Here is a 24262-nt window from a genome sequence, read left to right as displayed (position 1 = left end):
ACAGATTTCTTACTGAGGGTGATGAGGGTTGTTCATCTTAATGAGATGTTTTATCTGTGGGGTAATGGCTCTTACTTTGTCAAAGCCTTCTACCGTGTGCTCAACCACAACTACAGAAATGTAATACAACAAATGAACTGTACTTCTCCCTGAAGTCCTGGCCAGAAAAGGTTGGGTGAATCTCATGCAAAAGCACCAAGTCAGCCCAAGCAAGAATACTCTGAGTGAAATCATTCTCAGGAAATTTAACTGTAAGAAGACAGACCTCTGCTGAAAGCACCAGTGGAGATTTAGCTCTTCTGGGTTTGCAGCTGTCCTTGACAGCCTTCTTACAGGTATGACAGAGTGAGATAAGTCATGTAACAAAGACAGCTTCTAAGGCTCGGGGCCGCAGGTGGGATTCCACCATAGCATTTAATTTCTAGCTCTGGCATGGACTTAGGTGATTCTGAACAAGATGTGTAAGGCACCCAGCTGTGCCCTGTGTCACTGCAAATGCCTGAATTTTCAGGTGGCTGATACTAGATCTGAAAAATAACACAAAGAACCAAAAATGTGAGACAGGTGACTGAATCAATATCCCCAAATCCCTGCTCATGTGCCACCTAGCATCAGAGGCCACTAAACTCTGAAGCTTGATTTATTTATTTTTACCTTGTTTTCAGAATCTTGAAGTTCTGGGCCTTTTTCTCATGCAAGTTTCTGCAAGTACATGAAGCAACATAACTCCTGTCTTCTCTCACAACCTGTGCCGATGGAGTGGGGGATCCAGTAAGTGGGAGCCTGCTTTATACCACAGTGGCTGCTCCCAGAACGTATGTGACCTCAGGTGCTGAAGAGGAACTTCTTAAAAATTACATTCCCTTTATTTCAGAACTTCACACCTGAGGCAGAAATAAGTTTACATGAAATACATTTACAGGGACATGAACTGCAATGAGGTCTCTGCCCTCCCAAATGGCTGTTCTGAGCAGTTGGATTTTGCAGCAAGGTTCCCTTATCAGTCCTCTCTTTGCTTTGCTCTGTATCACTTCCAGCAAGTGCACTCATGAAAGTCCTCATCCCACAAAAATCTGGAAGTGGTGGATGGAATTTAAATCATTCCCTATCCCCAGGCGTAAGAGGAATTCAATTTGCAGTCTTTCTCCTGAAACTATGCTGAAATCTCTGGGATATTGTATAAAGGAAGACTGCCCACTGCTACCACCTGCTCAGATTATCTTTATAGAAGAAGGTGGACTGAGGATCCCGTGGCCATGGAAGTCAAACTGATGTTGCCAACACCAGTTTCATTGACCAGGAGAATCCATCCAGTGCATCTCAAGCCATTTCTGCTCACCAGTGAGATCAAGGATAAAACCACCTGGACCCCCATGCTCTCGGACACTAGAGCCATGAAGTCACTTGTGATATGCTCCAGGGCTCCTCAGCAGTGTCAGCAGTGCCTACATGGAAGCGCAGCAAGGAAGTAATAGCCTGAGGGTCTCAGCAGCCTCTCAGATTCGAGCCTCTAGTGAACATCAAACCTCCTCAGACCACCATCTGTATGCTGTTCTCTGCAGAATTTCTCTCCTCTTTTGTGCAAACCACTGCATCTGCTGGCCACGTATTGCTAGCTGCACACCAGGTCCAGCAGTTACACAAGCCTATCCCTAGCACCTGCTGATAGGGTGCTTCAGCACCTGATACTCCTGAGTGGGAGCCAGATGGAAACAAAGAACTCAAAGCACCCTTTGATCAGGAAGTGCAGGCAGAGCTCATTAGAAGCACCTAGAGCTTGCTAGAAATCCACGCCAAACAGTCAATAAGACTCATTTGTCTTATTGAGTCACTCTAGGTTACCAAGGCCTGTGGTCAGTCACTGTGGTGGAGCCTGAATTTGTTGCTTTTATCACCTTTATCAGTGAAAATTAACCAGAACTGTTAAGACACAAGTTAACTCAGGAGCATATAAAAGTCTGGAGTATAATTTTTCATTCCTCCTGGGCTTCTTATACCTTGTCCTATTCAGAACAAGCACTCTGGGACAAGCTCTGCTCTTTCTGTACAGTAGTTAGTGCAATGAAGTCTCAAGGTGTTTACATAGTATTAATCAAGTCTGTCACCAGAGGGCAGGGGAAATGAAATGAGGATGATCTGGACCATGAAATAGATGACTCACATCCCTGGAAAAGGTTTAATTGAGTAAAACAGGTACACAAGTGTACCTGGCTCACCACAGATATCAGACGGAAGAAGATGAGCCTCCAGAGAGAAGAATCAAGGCACCCTGACGGCATACAGAGAAATGAGTGCAGTGTTTATGTAAACAGAGTCTGTGGAGAATGGGTCTTCACGCACAACTCACAGAGAAGGCTCCCATGGAAGGCAGCTGGCAGCATTCTTCTTTATAATGCTTCCACTACAGCCACTGGGCATGTCTAACAGGGAAACAGTGCTCTGGTGGGCACCTCAGAGCTGGGTAAACAGTGGCAAACGTATCTACAAAATCCAAAGGTATTACTGTATGGGAAAACCTTTGATTCTGTTTTTTACTCTGTATTTTTTTCACTCTGTGTTTTTTCCTGTGCTTTTGTTCCTCAGCTCCTCAAGAAAGCAATGCACTTATGAATGGGATGTGCAGGGGAGGAAAATGTAGAGTTGTGGGACAGGCTGGTGTGCACACCTAGTTATGGTGTCATGGGCTACAGCCTGTCTCTTGGAGCTGAGTTCCTCAGCCCTCACTGCAAATTGTAGAAATGAGAGAACCAGAGCCAGGCCCACAGGTAAATGGGCAGCTCAAGTGTTACGTGGGAAGTGGTTTCAAATCTCTCCTCTCCCTAGACTAGAACACGGTCTTGAACACAGAATTTGAGCAAATGTGCTAACCTTCAAGTTATGAGGCCAGAAATATTTGTTTTCTTTGTCTCAATGAAGATTTAACTCATCAGATCAAAGCAAAAGAGACCTGTCAACAGGGAAGAGAAAACTCTGCCTTCAGGTAGCTGACAGACTTGAGGTTACAGTGTTCTCTGGAGATATAGGACACCAAAGTTACAGCTCTTCCCACAATCCAGGATTTTCAGTGACAGTGACAAGCTTTATCTCTTCCATGGGATACGCACAGCACCACAGCTCTTCATAAGCCAAAGAGGATGAGTCCTATGGTGTAAAGCTCACAGAGTGTCTATAATAACTGCTTGAGCTAAGTTTTCAAGGGGTAGAAGTGACCGCAAGTCCTGGACATGCACAACTGCATGCAAGAGATTGGTTGGAGGTATTGGACCGTATCTTCTATGCTCAGGAAGCCTAGGGCTCAGCCACCTTAAATATCAATGAAACAGACTTTTGTTGGTATTACCAATACTATTACAAACCACGGATATGATTAAAAGACATACCCAACTACTAAGAAAGTAGTTTCTCTTTATCCCTAAGGATAAACAGTCTATTCTTTGAATAGTTTTGCACATGCCCACCTCCAATAGACCCTAACATAGGTTTATGTGTTTATAGCCCTTGCGTGCACAGATACATCTCAGATCCCCAAGTCTAATGAGTTCCCATCACATGAATTAATTATACTACAAAGCACAGGAAAGAAAGCCATTAAATCTTAAATTAAGTTATTAAATTAAAATATTACTGAAGAAATTCAATAGCAGCTTGCAACCCACGGGAAGTGACTCTGCAGAGAAAAATACCATTTGCAGGTGAGGTGGCACTCAGAGCACCTTACCATATTCATAGGGAGGAGGTGCTGACCCCTGCAGAGAAGCTGCAATTATAATGAGCCTCTTATCCAGGAAAAAAGCAGTTATCCCAGTACATTTGTGATGGAAGCTGAGGTACTGAATAAGATGCTAGCAGGATATAAATAATGAGGTGGTACACAGCCGCGTGTTGGAATCAAGCCACTAGAGCAAGATAATGGCAAAGGCACAAGCTTAACTTACATTGTGCGGTTCCTATGGGAAAAGGGGTGGGAGGATAATGCCACATGGAAAGCCGATTCCTCAACTTGTAGTGAGTAACATAACTCCATAGCCCTGCTTGTCTTTGTTCAAAGCCAGAACAAGCAGAGTTGAATTACTGCAGAGGTCTAACCCTAGGCACAAGGCTAGATTCCAGCTGAATGTGCTCCCGAAGTCTGAACATACAAAGGCCATTTCTGGCTTCACATAACTAAACTCATGCTGAGAAAGGGAAGAAGCTGCTGAATGCATGGGCCTAGATTCATCAAAGAATTTAAGCATTGTCCCACTGAAAAGGGATTTGAACTTACGCGTGACTGCTCTGATAGCGTGAGACTATCAAACTGTATGTTATTTGACATTTTTCGGTGGTTTTCTGCTACAATGCAAGGCATAATTCATATTTCTAGTTAAATATTCTAATATAGCAGAGGTTGTAAGTGTCGCATGGTACAACCTAGTAAACACATAAGATGGGGTTTAAAAAGGATGGAGTTTTTAAAGTGTTGTTTTAACCGCCACTGCCAATGTTTTTCAATGGGATTCTGCTCTGCCCTTCCTCTCAGCTGCAAAACTTATGGCAAGAATTCCTAACAGAAATGCCAATTTATACATCATTGTACAGCAGTGTGCTTTGTGACAGGTCTGCTTAAATATCTTTCACTGAGATAAAGAAGTTGCAAATAAAAATGGCACAGTTGTGAATTTCTCCTGTTTTGTAACTCTTCACAGCCTGATTTAAAGATTTCTGAAACACTCTAATGCTTTGATTAAAGGACAAAGAATTAAGTAAATTTCTCTGCAAATTTCAACAGAGGAAAATAGTCCCTAATAATCACATTTTGTTTTAAAGCACATTATTCTGTTACCTGGCCTGGCCTCTCAGGCTAAATCTGAAATCAAAAGACTTTCCACTGCAAGTTGATCGGGAACGTGTTGTGCATAACTTATCAATGGTGAACTGCAGCAGAGAAATGAGGTGACTTGTCTGAAATCAGATGGCAGCGAATGCCTCATAACTACTTCCTGCAATATTATAAGGCATCCTCCCTGTACAGATTGGTACATGAGAGCTCTGGGCTTCTCGCTAACTGGGAGTCTGAGGTTCTTTGAAGTCTGATGAGGCTGTCAGCTCCTCCCTGACCACAACAAAAAGGAACAACCTTTCACAGCCTGCATGAAAAAAAAATAATAAAAAAAAATAGCCTGTGCAGACATATTTATACACCATAACTCTCTGTAATTAATGTAATATGTGTAATGTAATATATGTAATGTTCCAGTTGTCCCACCATCTGTCATAATAAGTAATTAAGAGCTGGGGCTGAGAGGCAGCGCTGGCCATCCAGTGGCCCTAACATCTTAGGTATATCATGAGTTGGACCTTTCTAAGGATCTGCTTAGAAAGCAAAATGTTACTTTACCTCCTATCCAAAGTGCTCTCAGGCACTGAGGAATTAAAATAAACCCTCTGTTCTCCTTTCAGTTACGGCTTTTTCTAGTTTCAGAGCTAATTGCTCTGACCAGCAGCTTTGCTCAGGGAACCATAATTAGGTCTCCCATAGCCTTCTTTTTCAGCCTCTCCCTCTCTCCTGAGCTTATGTTTTCTGCAGCTTGAAAGGTCCCTCCACAGGCTTTCCTGTTAGCTCAGCTTCTTCCTCCTTCTCTCAGGGTAACAGCGGGGTTAAGCCACAGCTCAGTAGCTCTAACAGAGCTACTGGAACAATAGCATTGTCACTTGAATAAAAACATAATGAAAAATATATATATATATGCTTTCAAATAATAAAGAGATAATCAGAATGTCTTACTCTATGCATCCTTACCAAATTTACATGGATATCATGAATACTTCTCCACTGTTTTCTAGGGCTCTTTCATCCATGTGAGTCTTGAATCCTCAGCACACTGGTCCCTCTTCTGCATCAAGTTGGTTTTGCTATAAATCTTCTAGTCCTCTCCCCGCCACCTTCATAAACCATGTCAAATCAAGATAGGATATTTCCTCAGGAAATGAAGTTTCTGAAGTCTATGAAACTGTAATTCCTTCAGTGAATGCAAATCCTACAACATCTTGGCTGACCCACTTAGTTTATACAGGTATGAAAAACCTGCAGGAGATAAATAAATTCATAACATCGATGAGCAGTCCGTGTATGTTCCAGATGCCCATAGTATCTGTCCCTTTGCAAACTGAATGACCTTGAATAATCCATGACTTTGCAGTGTCACAGGTGCTCTCCCATGATGAATATTTGTATTCTGATTTCTTAGAGGTAAAAGGCTCAGGTTCTCTGATGAGTGGAGGTGCTGGTGTGTGTGCTCTGCCTGGGATTACAGTTCTACTTTTGGTAGATGAGGAATCACTACACAGTGTGAATACTTACCTTTGCTCAGTGCTGAATTAGGCACTCTCAGCCTCATGGTCTTGCAGATTCCTTAGTACAGGTTATCATTTCTTGGCAGAGGGATCTGTGCCAGCATCCTACTCCTGCACCCTTTCCTATATGAAACAGAGATGCTTCTTAGCTACCACTTCATATTCTTGGAATATATCATAGTTGGCATGACCATGGAGAACAATTTAAGAGAGATTCTTTTATCATAGAAACTTGTCATTGAGATTATAAACAACTCTTGATGATAGTTGCAGAAATATGTCAAGGTGAAAAAAACAGATAACATTACAAAGCAGCTGTGTCTTCCGTGTCAGGACCTTCAAAGCACAAGATGTTCTGCTTTCTTGGCCTTTTGGACTGCTTTGTTCCAAAGATGGTAAAGAATTTGAAGTTTTCTGAAAGCTTTTGATGACCTATTAAATAATCTTGTTCTTGTCTTTTAACAGCTGATATCACAATGTATTAAGCTTGTGAACACTTCTGGCCTTGTAACATGCAAATTTACATTGCACAGAAAAAAAGTATCTTTTTCTAATACTAATCAAGAAGATAACTGAATTTGGTCAGTTTGGTCACAGCGGAATTATTTGTAAGCCTTATGTTATCCAAACAAATGATACACCTTATCTGACAATGTTTCCAATTATAATCTTAGAAAAAGGGACAATTTCTCTCAGAATGAATCAAATCACCCAAGTAAGGTGATTTGATTCACCCTCAAAGCCATTCTATCTTTAGAGACTTTAAGCAAAAACACTGCCCAGTTTGCTAGACCACAGCTTTGAACCCACATAAAACCCATTGCTCATGTATGATAACCTCTTACTCAGGCAAATATTTCTTGATTCTGACATGGCATGGTTTAATAACCTAGTATCACACCTATTCATAAAGTCATAAACAAACATCAAAAAACAGAAGAAATGGTAGGGGAAATTACAGCTTGACAACAAGGTTTATAAATGAAGTTTGCCAAGGCTGGATTTTTCTCTCTCTCCCATATAATGAGATCAGAGACCTTCTTATTCTCTTCTGAATCACAGATTTATGCATACAAATGGTCCATCTGTCTTGTAGGTGATTTCTGTTTCTTATTACAGCACTCTGCTTCCCCCAAAACAATATGGAACAGTTCTAGCTTGTCTGCTAATTAAGTGTAAAGTTGTCTGAATTTCTTTATTAATACAAATTTTAATGTGCTCATTGAATGGAATGCACTGTTTCCACATACTTCCGAGTTTACCAGACAGATTTTGCTATATTTGTACTGTAATCTCTTCCACTTCTCTACAGATGAGAAGGAAAGGCCCAGCCTATTGCTTATACAGAACATCAGTTTGTCAAGCATTTTGTGCATCCCCCAGGATTAGTGCAGCTATGAAATTGTATCATTATCATTGCCTGCTGCATTACTGAACCACAAGGCAGGGCCTGAGAGAATATGCATGCATGTTTGTGCAATGACATTTTTAAGCCACGGTCTGCCTTTTCATTTCTTTGCATCCCGTATACTAATCCAGCCCCAAAGTCTTCCAGGCTGGTGCCCGGAACCAGAATTTCCTTCTCTGTTTTAAGCAAGGATTTTTCAGTTATTTAAGCTATTTCACCCGAGCCCATTGTTTACAGATAAGTGAACTGTTGCTTTTTGCTTAGACACATTTACAACCTCAGAAGAGAGAGGCAGACTTGCAGACTGCTGTGAAGTGATTTAGATTTCAACCTTTGTCTCTGTGGCATGCCTTTGAAAAACAGGCCCTTTGTAGACACAGAATTTGGCTCTGCAAGTGCTGAAACACAAACAAAAGTGCAACAGCAGTAGGGAGGTCATGGGTTTTTGCAATATCTGGGCCTTATTTAAGAATGTGGGGCAGCCTGGAAGCGCTTAATTTTAGGCAAATTTGTTTTCCACTTTGTTACACAAAACAAACTTCAGAGCTAAGTAAGCACCAACCTGTCAGGAAATTCAAAAGCCTATTAGAGAGGTAAACGTGCCTGAAAAAAACGTGCCTTTGACATGCCACAGACGTTACCGTTTCTTTGGAAGACCTTAAAAAAATGCACCTAAATCAAAATTCTGTAAATTAATAATTAACTAATAAAGCCTGGTCTCAGCATTTCCTGTTGTTCCAGCTCCGCCTCGCTGTGATATTGTGCTCCGTGCTCCGTGTCAGTCCCTACGGGCTGCACTGAGAGCCAGCACTGCCGACACTTGCAGCTCTTGACAGGGTGCGACAATGCTTTTTGGACACAACCCTAAGCAAACAGCACTGGTAAACTTTTCGAGCCAGCAAAGGAAGTCACTGTGACGCAGCGAGCTACGCTCCCAGCTAAACCTGGCTAGAAGGGATTAACTCTTCCCAAAGCAATGCATTCTCTCCTCCCCTGGTGTCCAAAGCTGAGCGGAGGGCTCGCTTACCCTTTCCTTTTCCATTTGCTTAGTAACAAGAAAAACAACGAGTTCAATGCACTGACACGATGTGGTTGTAGAGGGCACGAGTGATTTCAAATCCCTCATGTACTTTTCCAGAGGCATGAAGGTTAAAGCAATGCTAACATTTAAAATGTAAGGAAGCAGACTGAGGAAGCGCAGTCCCAGCAGCCTGGCAGTTTTGGTCATGTCCTGTACACTTTTTACCCGCTGATGTTGTGGCAGCCTGCAATGTTATTTTTAAACATGAAAAAAGGGCGATTGTTCACATTGTATTATGAAATGTAATTACAGAGATAATTTCTTTAATTTATAGACAACTTGTGGCTCACATTTTTAAACTCTACTATGTAGCTCCTAAAAACCAAGAGACAATAAGTGGTGTGTAATGTTACCATTGGAAATAGAACTCTTGAATGAAAAAAAATAAATAAATAATGAGTTTTGATATTTTCACAGAAATGTGTTTTGAATTTGTGGATGGTTTTGCCCATTTTTTTTAAGGAGGGAAATTACAGTAATTTCCCTGCCACTCTTAGGATCATTATTATAGGATACTGCAGTTAGGTTTTTGTGTTTTAATAAAGGAGCCCACCTACAAATGGGCTGAAATATATGTTGTAGATTTTAAAGTATTATATTAATAAAAATGTTTTTTTTTAAATTTGAGGAGAGGATGACAAAACTGAATTGCAAGAATTTAAATTGCATTCATTGGTCTTTATTTCTCTTTTGGCTGCAAATGATATATCCTACTGAGGTGGACACAAAGAGACCGAGATAGAAAAAATCAGTCATATTCCCTGGTATGTAAAAGCAAAATGAATGAAGTTTGCAATGTGGACATTGATCTCAAGCAGTTGGTTTTGCCTTAGATAAATTTTCAAAAGTCCAATATCCTTTTAGACTCTGTGATAACTAGTACAAGCTGTTTAGTTAACAAACACAGAATTTCTCAAGTAATGCTGAGTGGGATTCCACTGAAGCACCAAAGTACACCTCATCTCTGATGGGAAACAAAAATACAGCAGAGCCAAACATGGGTGGCATTTTCTAGCTGAGGCCAGATAGAAGCTACCACTAAAAGGAAAGGGCAGTTGGAAGATACAATTATTTATTGATAGCTGCATTCACTATTTCATCTCCATCTGTCAAAGGTTCTGTAGTGATGTGTACTAAGTCCAGCGCAATCTTGAAGTTAAGATTTCTTCTTTCTCATTCCTTATAGAAGGAGTATCTGCAAATTGGAAAGCAGAATGCAGAGCAAGTAAGTGGCAGCACTGTTTGCAGAAATAAAGTCCTGGTCTGGGGAAATGTCACACTTGTCCTCCACAGCAGGCCAGTGGCTGCAAGGAGTGTCACCGTGGATAAAGTGAGAAGCATTTTGCCATTTATACATAAAAATCACTTATGTGTTGAGATCAAGAAGCAATTCCAACATTCAGATTTAGAAGAAATTGGCTGTCTCAGTTGAGTATTAGCAGATATAAAATTCAACACAATTTACCTGACTAAACTCAGCAGAATTGAAATGCTCATCCATAGATATTTCCAGAAACGTACCAGCTTCTGAATAACAAGCTGAGTGCTATGAATAAGGAGCAGAGAGCAGAGAGTGCTGTCTTTAGCCTCTTGCAATGAATTCCACTGGCTGTAGGGAGCCCTGAAACATTCTGTCCCTCTTCAGGGACCAGGAAACTGAAAACCCTTATTTTCGTGTGTCAGTTAGTCACTAAAAGCAATTATGCTTTTACTGTTCTTTTAAGGATAATTACTACTACAATAACTATCAACAGGTAGATACTGCCATTGGTTTAGGCAATGTTTTATCAATGATTTATCAATCTTCCTACATTAAACAACACCTGTTGGCAGAACTGGGAAAATGTTCCTCCTTATTGAACAACCTGTCATCTCTGATGCAGGCTTTAAATTAAGAGAATAAAATGTTAATAACCAATTAAGTAGAAAGAGCATTTAGAAGACGTTATGTTGACCTGCTTTTTACAGCGCTGTCTGTTTACCTGGGTCACTGTGCCTGTTACAGATAGGCAAGCCAACTTCTTCCGCATTTGGGGTTTGACAAAGTGTGCAAAAACTAGTCTGGACTGGCTGGAGTTGAAGGTTTGGGTGGTGTGGACTCAGTTGTTTGAATTGGACTTGTAGCATTGAGCCACAACCAGGTGAACAATGTTAGTGGAAAGAAAAGTCACGATGTGTTCTGTGTGGACCTTAAACTATCATCTCCCTGAGATCACATCCAGGAAATTTTTAATGACAAGTTTTAAAAGCAGAACTGAACTGGACTATTTTTAATTCTGATCAACAAAGATAATATAAAATCCACTGGTTTATACAGCAGAAAGTCTCCCTGTATTTTTATTTATTCATTACTTTCTGCTAACAAAAAGGATTGTTGACTTCAGGAGAAATGTCTATTATATTCTCACACAGCACCACTACGTACATGTAAGAGAACGTAATAGTGAAAGGGGTTGGGCATAGATTTGTAATAAAGGTGAAAGTACACAGTTCATTTTCGTTGCTCAAGAAAGAACAAAGAAAACAATCAGGACTAAAAGCCAAGTTAATTAAATTCCAAATAACTTTCAGTGTAATAAGTTGGTATCAATGGTATCAGTTGCACAGGCTAGGAAATTTATTACTAAAAATAGCATTTTTTCAGTCTCCCTCGGTTTCCTCTGTACTTAGTAAAAAGAGGCGAGCACATCCAGAGGGCTTTTCAGCTCTTAGGAGAACTGAATTATTTTCTCATACATACTCAATCTCTTTTTTCTCTCCATACAAATACATATATATACACAGACACACAAAAGCACACATACACAAGGAAAGGCTTATATATGTGTGTATACACAAATATGTCTCTCTGTGTGTATAGGATACATACATATTTATTTGTATATGCAAACGTGTTCATGTGCACACAGTCCCCAGCAAGCTGCCCTCCTAACCTAAGGACCCTTGCTCACATTTACATCAGATAAATCCAGGGATGGAAGTTGGCAGAGCTAATTCTGATTCTGCTCCTTCACTGTTTTTACAATTATGTTGCAAAAAAGAGCTGCTTCTGTCTTACACTGGTTTACATCATCTCAGAGTAAGGCTTTGGGAATAAAGCATATCAGAATAAAGATTATATGGCTTTAAATAGAAGCTGGTGGCTAAAGAATTGATGCATGGTTTAGCATATTGCATCTGGGAGATAGGTGGTCACATCTTCAGCTCATGTAAATAAGTACAGCCCCCAGGATCTCAGCCCTCCCCAGACCAGCTAAGGGGCTTGTGGAAGCCTCCCTTTCACCAGCATTTGGATCTCCGTGTGCTTCTGTGGAGCACCTTGCACAGGGTCATCCTTCACAATGCCCTTAGACCAGATTTCTTCCTCCAGGCTGGGCTGTGCCCTGGCATATCGGTCCTCTCCAGCTCGGAGGTGTTTGCGTTGCAGCTCTGTTCTGAGCATGGTGGAGAATGAAACTCTACTGTTACCAATGCAAAATGCATGAACTTTACTGAGACAAACACACCCCGCTCAATGCTTGGAGACAGAGGCTTGGCCTCCCACGTGCAGGAAAATAGTATTTTGCCTCTTGTTTGGAGGTCACTGCAGGAGTTGTGCTAGCAAGTAAATATATCCCACTGAATGCTGGTTACAGACAAGTTTGGGCTGGAGCTACTGCACCTCTCAATCTGATAAACACAAAGCATTTCACCTGGTAGTTATATTACAGTTATATTACACTTCTCATAGTGTGACTGTTATGACCGAGTTTCATTATCTTTGAATATTACCAAATATAACTAGAGACAAACAGGTAAACTCCGTGTCTGCAGTTCTTCCCTGCATCAGAAACACCATTCACATCAACTATGCTGGGCTTATCTTACTGCAAATGCTTATCTAGCTACCTAATGCAGATCACAGGTTTTAAAGAAATTCCTGGTGGTGGCTGAGATTCCTAAGTAAAAAGCTCTGTAGCTGCACAACATTTTATCCCAATAAGAGTGGTTAATATTACATCAGTGTGATTGCTATCTTCCCCTCATGTTCTAATTATAAATCCAAAGCAGGCTGGCTAAAAGACAGCACCGAATTTTAGGTGACGCATACACCCCTGAAGTGTCAGCTCCACATCTTGAGCACACTCCCTAGTTTTCGTGTGGCAGCCAGGGATTTTTAAGCAGCTCTGACTGCATTTGCTGTCACTGAGTGACTGCAGCAGAGAAGCAGAACACAAGAAAGCCATAGCTGCACAGGCCAAAACCTACCCTCATCCTTTCATGCCACTGTGACTATTGGGCCTCAGAGATTATGTCCATTCAGAGGATCATATTTAGAACTAAGAGTGTGTGTAGATACTATTTCCACTAGCCATAGCTGGAGCTCTCCCCATCTTTTGTTACACTCTGAAAGAATAAGACAGCTCTGAGTTATTCAGTAGGTATACATTCACTTAGTTGTACTGCAGAGTAAGCCTGTATCTGCTATAGAAACCTACAGGCACCACGAAAATTTACCCTGTCGTGTCTATACAGAGATTTACACTCTAGCAGCTGAACTTGGATGCTTGAAGAGTCATCACTACTACTACCACTGAGTGGTGCTGGTTACTTCCAGTGACCATAAACAAAATGTGGTTCTAGGCGTGGGAAAAGATACTACATACTTTTTTTTCCTGCTTGTATGCTGCCCGTTATGTCATTCTCCTCAGTATGAACTTTCAGCTCAGGTTGTCTTATCATGCCAAAGCTTTAATGCCTGACAAAAGAATATCAGCTTGGTAAGGATGCTGTTCAGGTATAAAGTTGACCTCTTAGTGACAAAATAAACACCCAGGTCACAGACTGGAGTAGATTCTTCTTTGTAACTCCTCTGAAATTAGGGGGAGACGAAAACACAGCCAAAACAGACTACATAGATGGTAAAAGCTCTAAGAAGTACAGGTTTACTGAGTATATCTAAGCTGCAATGACTTGATGAATACATCATGAGCTGACAGCCTAAGTGGCTTATCTCTGTGTCAGTAGTGAGTTACTTCTCTGTTAACTCCCTCACTCCATAAAGCTGGTTTCATGCATTTCCTTCTGTCTTTATTAAGGTTTTAAACTCATACCTGGTGTATTTCAGTTTTTCCAGACTTGGAAATCCACCTTCCCTCTATTGATACTAATTTATTCCTGTAGCCCATTAGCACGTCTGCAATGTTGATGAACTTTTTTTCTTCTATCTCTGCTTTGCCAGGTAAATCAGTTTCTAGGGGGAAAGGAGATGTTTAGTACAGCATATAAACATGATAGCACATCCAGAGGTGCTCAGTGGCTTTAAGACATCACATCTAATAGTGGAAATAGCAAGCTGTAAAGGCAGCAGGTCAGAGGTCTCCTAGCAAAGCAGCAGGGAGGGGTGGTCATATCAAGCCAAAATCAACAAATGCAGATGCCGGCTAACCAAGGGGAGATGGCCTTTCTGATGCTACTTCATCCTCCTCGCCTAACTGTTCATAACCTGCTGTATCACTCATTATCAGCCCATCTCAAAACCTGCCTTTCCTCTTGATTTAGACTTCAGTTCTTGATTCTTCCACCCACGTCTGTGTTAATTTGCCTCCCTCATGTTGAACAGAGAGCAGATCAAGGGCTGTCATTCTGCTCAGCTTAATCTCTGAGCACAAAAATATGAAAAAAAAAAAAAAAAAAAAAGAACACAAAAAACAATTTCAGAAACTCACTGATTAGTCAGCGGAACCACTGTCTTGGTGACTGCCAGGCAGAAAACACTTTTACAATTGTACCCGCACATGATGAGCAGTGACACTAGCCACAAACAGATCTTGCAGGTCAGGACACCTCTCAGTCATCAAAGGAAAGCTTCAGTTCTCGCAGACTCAAAATGGCTGTGCAATTTTCTCAGCAGCATGCTAAACAGCACCACAGAAGTGGGCTGCTAAGTTACAGCTGTGCCATAGCAGACTGTGGTTAATGCTATTTGCTGGGCATCTTTAAATTTTGTTCCCCAATCTCTTGTCTTACTCCTTTGTATATAGCCCTGGGAATGCCATGAATATCCTTGTATATTGCAAATGCTAAAGTCCCTGTTTGCTTGCATGGAGGATCCGGAGTCTTACAGTATTTCTGTCATGTAATCTACAATATAGCCCACGCCTTCCAATAAATAAGGGCAGTGGAGTATTTGGTAGAGCTTGCTGATGGTTTCAGGAAGAAAGCTGAAGAGCACATTGTATTTAACATAAAATAATGCAATAATGCTGGCAAGGTGAAGAATTAAATTGAATGAGGTATCTTTCCACAGATGTTTTCCAGGCATTGAAGATGTGCTCCATGCATGCTGTACTGTACAAGTGCCAGATTTCACCACGCGCAGTTTTATAACATTCAAGCATAGGCATCATCAACCTCTCTCTTTAAAGAGCACATTCATGTTGAATCCTCATGAGGGATTCATGTTCCTTCCTTTTTAATAATGCACAGCCTTGTAGCTTATGCAGTCTCTAGGAAACACTGGCAACCTGCAGCTAGGAGAAGCAAGGGGATTTTTGGAGACAGCTGTTTTCACACATTTTTTTTTATTTTTTTTTTGTTCCTCCTCATGTCCCCAGTTCTGCTGTATATTCCACTTGATATTATGCATGTATTGCACAGCACACATGTACGTGTAGGCACACCATCACTCTAAAGATATACTTGCACACATACATACATATACATTCACAACTACATACACATCCCTTGTCAGTATTCAACTTTTTGTGGAGCAGTCGTGGTTTAATTTGATGAACTGATCTGTGCTGTCAATTTTACAGTAAAATGCTCTGTGTTATGCACTGTTCTGCACAATTACTCATCATACCTCACCTATCAACTCTCCTCTTTGAGCGTAAGGAACTTTACAACCCAATGACCACTGATATATAGGATATGTAAGGCTACCTACAGTTATTTTATGTATGAATGTACCTCTACATAAAAAGTGACAAATCTCTAGTTGATATATTGATTAATAAACCAATAGTGCTCTGTAGACAGTGCTCTGTAGGAGATTCAGACACCGCTGAATCTCTCTTGATTTACATTTGCAGATCATCTGATTTGTGATATTCTATGTTGTACAAAACCCACAATAACATGGATATTTAGCTAGTTTTAGGTATAACTATATAATCAGAATATCAAAACACATTAACAAAAGCTGTTGACTGAAAAAAAAAAAAATAACCCTGACTATAATCTACTGGTAATTTTGTATATAAGCAGCAATGCCTTCTTTTTCACTGGTATTTCCATCATTAGATCAGTGAAGCTGATTTATTTATTGTGAGCCCAAGGAGAAACTCAGAGTACAAAGAAAATAATAGATATTTCACATTCCCCAAACTAGATCCATTGTTTAAAAAACTTCTCATGTTGCATATCCAGCACTCACTTTGACCAATGATAGATGAAAGTGTTTGTTACTCATACAGAGATTAAATATTATTATTTTGCTTTCAGTCCCAGTAATTTGAAGAATGACATTCTGTTTGGGAACAGAAGATAACACTTCATGAACAGGTTGATGAGGAGAAAAGAAAGACAGTGAAACATTGCAGCTGTCTGAACACTTACAGAAGTTCAGAAGGTTAAAAAGGTTGAGGCGCTATTTTCTCACAAATAAGATTACAGATAAAGATAAACAGAAAGCAATTTTCCTCACTATCTGTGGCAGTAAAAGTTAACGCCCTATGAAGTGTCTTGTTGCAATCTCCGAAACCAGGAACCATAAGTCTAAAAGACCTGTAAAAGATCTCGGCAAAATACTCCGTGCCCAAACCAAGGAGCATTGTAAACATCTTCAAATTTCGTAACAGAATAAGGAAATGAACTGGAGATTAATACCTGGCACAGCTAAAAAGCAATATGAGTATGTATTTAGAAATGTCTTGGAGAGCATGCCTCATTGCAGCTGTATAGTATTAGAGGTGAAGGACTCCAAAAGCTTTACATGACAGAGGGAAACAGAACTTGACCCAAAGACGTTGGATTAGTAATGACAGAAAGAGCATCAGAATTCAGGGACACACAAACTGACTCAATAAACAAAGCAAAACATAAACACAGCTCACCAAGACCATGAGTCCTTTTGTCTCTAGAGCAAGAGTTCATTTTATATGCATTTGTAAATGTGAATTATCTGCACTGTCACATAAGCCGCCAAGAGCAGAACCATAGCTGGAAGATGCTAACTAGCTTCTGCCTTAAGGGTGGTCTCCACCCTCAGAGAACACAGGGGAAAAAAAAAAAAGAAAAAAAAAGAAAAAAAAAAAAAAAAAAGGATTTGATTTTGTGAGAAGGAAAGACAGAGGAGTCGAGGAGTCAGTATAGTCTGTGTTGTACATAAAAGGAGCCAATAAAGCAATGATGAAATTAGTTCTAATGGAGGCTCTAAAGGAGCTGCAGTTTATCTCACTATTACCCTTTCATACCAGCAGCACCAAGCTGAAGCAGGCACCTACAGACACACACTTCCTCCTCCCCTGACGGAAGCTATCCATGAAAATGGCTTAGTGTTCATCCCATCACAACAGGAAACTCAAAATCATACTGCAGCTGTTAATTGTGTCAGGAAATCAAAGTTAAGTGTGGTAGAAAAGGTAGGAACCAATTTGAGTACAGCAACTCAAGACCAGCCACATCTGTATGAATGATAAAAGTACAAATCCATAAATCTGATGAACACTGCAGTCCCCAGACTGAGGGTTTCCTGGACATGAAAAGTAAATTCCAGAAATTCTGAAAATGTAGCATGCTGGATGCATTAACTGGGATAGGGAGACTGCCTGCATAAATGTTAAGAGGGGTTCGTACCACTGGGGTATGATAAGGATCCACAATTTTCCAGTAAAACAGGGAAGATTTAAAGAAAATTGTACTTGGGTTGAGATTATTCTCATCACAAACAGGGAGGATCCCATAAGCTGCCAACATGTGAGCTGTTTCCCCACAGGCACCTCACTACAGGTTCAACATGGAGACAAAATCAAAAACACCAGTTCTCTGCCTGTTGCACTCCTACCACAGCAAGATTATTCATATTAAATTATTACCATGGGCTTATCAACACCTAAAGGGAGGTTTCTCTCTGATATGGATGCAAAAGACAAGTTTAAACCAATCCCAACACAACTGGAATTGGCTATACATAGGTGAGTGCACAAAATCATGTAAATCATTCAATCAAATCAACTCCTAGAAGATTTACATGGATCACTGATCTCACAGAACTTTGGTTCATCCTTTTATAGCGACCAGACATCAATGATAGTCAGGAAAAGGAAACAAAAAAACATCAAACACATCCAATGAACTCTTAAAGCCAGAGCAGCAGGGTTATCTGTAAAGCTCTGGCGTATCAGGCAGACATAAGAAAAATGTGCTTTCACATTCAGAATAGGGAGAAGAGGCGATGGTCTCAGCAACCTCCATGACCTGTGCAAGTTCAGACAGATCTTTGCTGCCAAGGACCAGCCACAGTGCTTGACATGAGCAGTGCACCCAATTTTATAGGCATAAAGGCTTTTTGAGAAATCATATTTCCCAGTATCTTCCTAGAGCTGAAAATGATAAGTGCAACAATGCAACCTTGGGAAAAAACAAACAAACAAACAAACAAAAAACACTAGTTCGTTAGTTTTGTTCACTTCAAAACACAGAAGAGTTCCTTAAGCTATTATGGGAATAATTGCAGCCCAAGTGTTGATGTGAGGGAAGGTAAAAATTCATTTGGATTTACTCATGCTGGTGGAGAAGGGAAGTATTAAGGGAGCAAAACGCGAGCTTGTTTAAGTTTTTTACTTAAGATATTATTTATTTATTTGTTTATTTATTTATTTATTTAAAGTTTTATGGCTTAGTGATGAACAAGCTGAATGTAAAAAAGTTGGCCTCACATTGTTCAGATCATGGCTGTGATTAAAATGGGCAAGGGGCCATTCTCTGGCCCTAGCAAGTACAGTATATGGCATTACAGCATATACATACATACAGCTAAACCCCCAACTCCATGCTCCTGGCCCCAGCACAAGGTGGCCAAGCCCACATCTGTGGTTCCATGTTGGCCCCAATCCATACCAGAGCTATCACCAGGAGAGCACTAATTAGTGTGGAATGGACCAGGCTAAGGAGCATGAAAATTATTTAACAATAAGGCTATCTGCAGGACTGTGTTAGGTTTATGTGGCAAGGGTTTGGTAGCAGGGGGCTGCAGGGGTGGCCTCTGTGAGCAGAGCCCAGCAGATGCCCCATGTTAGATTGGAGAAGCTCCAGCAGGCTCCAAAGGGACCTGCTGCTGGCCAGAGCTGAGCCAATAAGCGATGTTTGTGCCTCTGGGAGAGCAGAGTTAAGAAAGGGAAAGAAAAAAACCTGCTGCACAACAGCAGTTGAGAGAGGGAGAAGTGAGAACCATCCCTGCAGCCCGCCAGGTGAGTGCAGCAGGAGGGCAGGAGGTGCTCCAGGCAGGCAGCAGCAGTTCCCCTGTGGCCTGTGGAGAGGCCCCTGGTGGAGCAGGCTGTCCCCCTGCAGCCCATGGGTCCCACATGGAGCAGATCTCCACGCTGCAGCCCGTGGAGGAGCCCCTGGTGGAGCAGGGGGATGTGGCCTGGAGGAGGCTGCGGCCCATGGAGAGCCCCCGCAGGAGCAGGCCCCGGGCCGGAGCTGCAGCCTGTGGAGAGGAGCCCACGCAGGAGCAGGGGTCTGGGGGGAGCTGCCGCCCGTGGGGGACCCGTGCTGGAGCAGTTTGCTCCTGGGGGATGGACCCCGTGGGACGGAGCCGTGTGGGAGCAGTTCCTGAAGAGCTGCTGCCTGTGGGCAGCCCCCGCAGGCTCAGCTGGGGAAGGACGGCATCCCGTGGGAGGGACCCCACGGGGAGCAGGGGCAGAAAGGGGCTGGGAGGGAGCGGCGGAGACGAAGCGTCAGGGACTGACCGCAGCCCCCATTCCCCTACACCACTGGAGGGGAGGAGGTGGAAGAGGGTGGTTTTAGTTTGGTTTTAGTTCTCGCGGCTGTAGTCTTAGTAATAGGCAGGGATCAATTCTTGAGACCCATTTCATTGTATTTTCTCCCCCTCTTCCTCTGAGGAGGGGAAGCGAGAGAGCAGTGTGGTGGAGTCTGGCTGCCCATCAGGGTGAAACCACCACAAGGTCAGAGCACAGCCCTGAGCCATGACGCTGTTTGGTTTATGAGCATTGAGGTAGCTTTAGAACCTCTTCAAGCTGTGATCAAATCACAGGGAAATCAGGCTGGAGTTCATTCACAACATGATTTGTGAGGCCTTTGCATGATGACCACAGGCCAGTGCCAGAAGACTAGAGGAAGCACAATATGTCTTCAGGGACACATCCTGTGGGTATGGGGAGCTGATACTTGATTGCAAGATTACATGGGGGACCTACATTGAAACCCAGTAGAAGTTGATCAAAGTTATCAGTGCTACCCAGCTATATGGTGGAGCAGAGCATCAACCCTTGTTATTTCCTGTTTCTAAATTATTTTGGACAGAAACATATGCATATCCACACACACAACCACAGCTGGTGGTGCAGCTAAGGAATTCAGCATATTCTGGCATGTTATATTGGAACTCATATCATTTCAGAGGCTCTTTTTACAAACTTCCTGTGCAAGAATACAAACATCAATATGGAATCACTAGTCCTGTAAACATTTAAGTTATATACATTTCTTTTGGTACAGATTTCTAACAAAAAAAAGATGCAAAATTTGCTTCAGCTAAGCAGATGGTCATAAACTTTAGCATAACTATGCACTGTATTTTATAAAAGCACTGATCATGCCTGGGTGTGAAGTGAAGTGGCTGGCTGGAAGACCTTTTTTTTGTTGTTGTTTTTGATCAGAAGATGGGAAGTTGCCTGAATCAAATGCAGTGATGTATTTGTCTCCGTAGGACTGATTTTTGCTTTGGGCAAAGTTTTGACTTGATTCAAATCCTTGATTTAGAAAATCTACAATGGATACCACAAATGAAAATATCAATGCTTATTACAATTTCTGCAACCTCATTTCAACAGTGCTGGCGAAAGGAGCTTAATCAATCTGTTCATGTAAAGTCCCTACTCCTTCTTTCCAGGCAACCAAAATTTTTTATATTCACATGATTATTGACATCATAAATGGACTTCCAAGTCAGGTTAGTTGTCTAGGAATGCACAGAACAACAACAACAACAATAAAATGTTACTATCTGCAACAAGCACATATCAGAACACATATTTTAGGTAACTCAGATAACATCCTGTACAAAAACAGAAGCCTCTTTCCTAAGGTACCCTTGGTGTCATTTCATTATTTGCAAATAAAATGGCCCCATTGGTTAATAAGACAGAACTTGATTCATGTGCCATTGCTTACATAACTGTCAGCATGTTTGCAAGCCAAGGCTGCTTGAATACATGGCATTTCATTTCAGGCGCCACTTCTTTTAGGAAACATACTGTACCTGAAAAAGCAAAGGACTCCATTTAATGATTAACCATCAAAATGGATTCTCCCTCTACAATGTAGGGAAAGGGCCAACCACTTTGACCAGTATACTTTCAGAACAGCTCACTTCATGAAAAGAGAATATAATCACCATGGTCTCCAATCCTGCTATAGAAAATGCAAACTGGAATATTTCATAGAAAGCCTCTAGTGTGTCAGAAATCCTCCTGCCCTCTGCATCTCAGGATGTATCACTTCCTACAAAACAGCAGTACTTTGCCTCTAGCAACTCCCTTCAGAGTTCTTTCAGTATTTGGAAACCTTTCCTGGTGAGATTGGTTTTCTTCCTCTAGGACATTTTGATTTAGGAGTGCTGTTTTATGCATCTTTATTTTAATAAAGTTGATTGTTGCTGTGTTTGCTTTTCTGGTTTCAGTATTTTTACTGGGTATAACAGATGGAGCTGCTAGCAACGAAGAGAGATAAGGTTGCTTAACATTTTCTGTGATAAGTCTCTGTTTTCTGTTGCTTATATCTCATTTTATCCAGTTGGGCTAAAGCATTTCATGCTTGCTTCTTGCCTCAAATTGTTTTTTCTCCCTGTTTTTTGACAAAAACGATTCTTCTACTTCTGAGAATCAAAAATTAAATAAATAGATCCATGTTAATTTCCTTTTTGTAAGGTAATTTGGGATGACAGCATTGCATTTTGGTAGGAAAGTTGTGGTAGAGTGAATTAAATTAACAGGTTCACAACTTTTAATCCATGGGCTGATCTCATGAACATTAAAACCACTGTGAGCAGCGCATGTAACTTCCTGCATAGCACTCACTGATTTTTGAGCTCTGCGTTTTTAGAACAATTCATTTAAAGGTATAAAATAACTTGGAAACAGTATTACCACAGAAAATACAAAACATCCTGTAATATTTTGCTTCTGAAAATTTTTGTATGTATGCACACACAAACAAACGATTGTGGAGCAGATATACCGGCTCATTTTAGAAAAATATGACCTAAAGATGACCTAAAGATTCCCGGTAAAATGCTGCCACCACTCAAATAGTTGGAATATTTTTCTGTTGACTTTGCTGGAGAAAAGTATTGTTTCCTTGGTGAAGCTCCCCACAACCTTGCATTTTAAGCAAAGTTATGCATGCAGTTCAGGCTGCTCCTACACAGAAAATACAGCTTGTGCCTTCCCCCGGTCTACGTCCTCCGCACACGTTCTCAGGCAGCAGTGGCTCCTGCTCTTTGCTCAGCCATTCCCAGGCCCAGACAGGCACTTGGATATTTGAGAATTACTCGCTACCAGAGCAGCTGTTTTCCACGACTTGGCTGAACACCTTTAGTACTGGCTGGTGAGAAACGCTCTCTGGGCTGGCTCCCTGGGCTGAACACCATGCGCTGCGACAGTGCCTGGGACATTTTCTGCGTGTGATATTTACTTCTCTTGGAAATCAAGATTCCCTAGAGAAAGGTAGTTTTAATAATGCCTTCAAAAGAAGTAAAATAATTAATTAAGATTTGTCCAGCAATTATTCTAAGAACTGGGCTACACAACTGAAATTAAACAATCAAAATAATAAGCCTTACAGTTTGCATGTTTGGCTAATTATATAAATACTTACCATACACATTTTCAAAGAAAAACTTAACTAGCATCCCTCTAGAAATTCCCCCATGTAAAGGATTGTACCACAAATTACAGACTTTGCATTTAATATATGTCAATGTATTTTCAAGGACATTTGCATAATGCATGCAAATATATTGAAGAGTCTTTGCAGTTGTAAATTCCAATCCCATCCTTAACAACCAAATCATATACTGCAATATGTGGTGTGTTTTTTGTTTTTCTTTCTTTTTTCTTTTTTATTAACTGACCAGCTCCTCCACCTGTTTAACTAAATTGGTGAGGTTGCTGAAACACGCTCCATACAGGGCCCTGCGCTGGGACTGCTCAGGCACTGGAGCAAAGGCGGAATGCAGCTTGATTATTAAGTGTAGTTGTTCACTGGGGACACAGTAAGATTAGAAATCCACAATCCTCGCTGCTTGCCATTTACCTTCCAGTTATAAACCAATGTGCTGGTCTTCGCCTATAAAATGCTGTGTGATTTGGGTTTGGTCAAAAGGGATAGTGTTATTCTCCCCATGATAAACAGCTAGAATAATGCCTGAAGACCAAAAGAAATACCCAGGATTAATTATATTATATAAACAAAAAGTTATTCCGGCTTCCAAGCAGGCTACCGTGCTTCCAAGGTCTCATATGCCAAGTATTGCTGTAAATTACATCGTATTAGAAGAGGTTTTTCTTTTCTTTAGCACCTGAATATTGGAGTGCAAAGTTCAACTTTACAACACTGGAACAGCCGTCAATAGCAATGTCATGGCACAATGTAATGTCCTGTGTGTGGATGTCTAATTGGATTATCTCACTGTCTGAATATTAAATCCCATTCAGAGAGTCCAAACTGTGTGAACACTCCAGTCCAAATGCCCCCAACACACTTAACATTTCCCAGTGTGTATGGGACAAAGGGAAGAGAGCTCACATGGGGGCTCCCTATGGTCGCAGCTCCCTCAAGAATCATAGAAGCCCCCTCACTCCCACTGCCTCTCCCCTGGCAGCACAGGGATGGGATGGGATGGGATTGCATGGCATGGCATGGAGGCTGCACTCAGCCCCCCCAGCCCCTCTCAGCCACCCCTTCCTCCTCACCCATGGCCCTGCTCCAGCGGGGGCCCTGCCCCGGGCTGCAGCCCTTCAGGAACACCCTGCTCCCGTGGGGGCTCCCCACGGCCACAGCTCCCTCAGGAAATGTCCCCCTGCTGCGGCGTGGGCCCTCCCCGGGGTGCAGGGTGGAGATCTGCTCCAGCGGGGGCTCTGCAGGGCTGCCGGGGAATCCCTGCTGCCTGTGGGCCTGGAGCCCCTCCTGCCCTCCTCCTCCTGGGGCCTGGG

The sequence above is a fragment of the Oxyura jamaicensis genome, chromosome 2, assembly GCF_011077185.1.
Source record: "Oxyura jamaicensis isolate SHBP4307 breed ruddy duck chromosome 2, BPBGC_Ojam_1.0, whole genome shotgun sequence".
NCBI classification, from domain to species: Eukaryota; Metazoa; Chordata; class Aves; order Anseriformes; family Anatidae; genus Oxyura; species Oxyura jamaicensis.
This window is presented reverse-complemented; position numbering follows the sequence as displayed.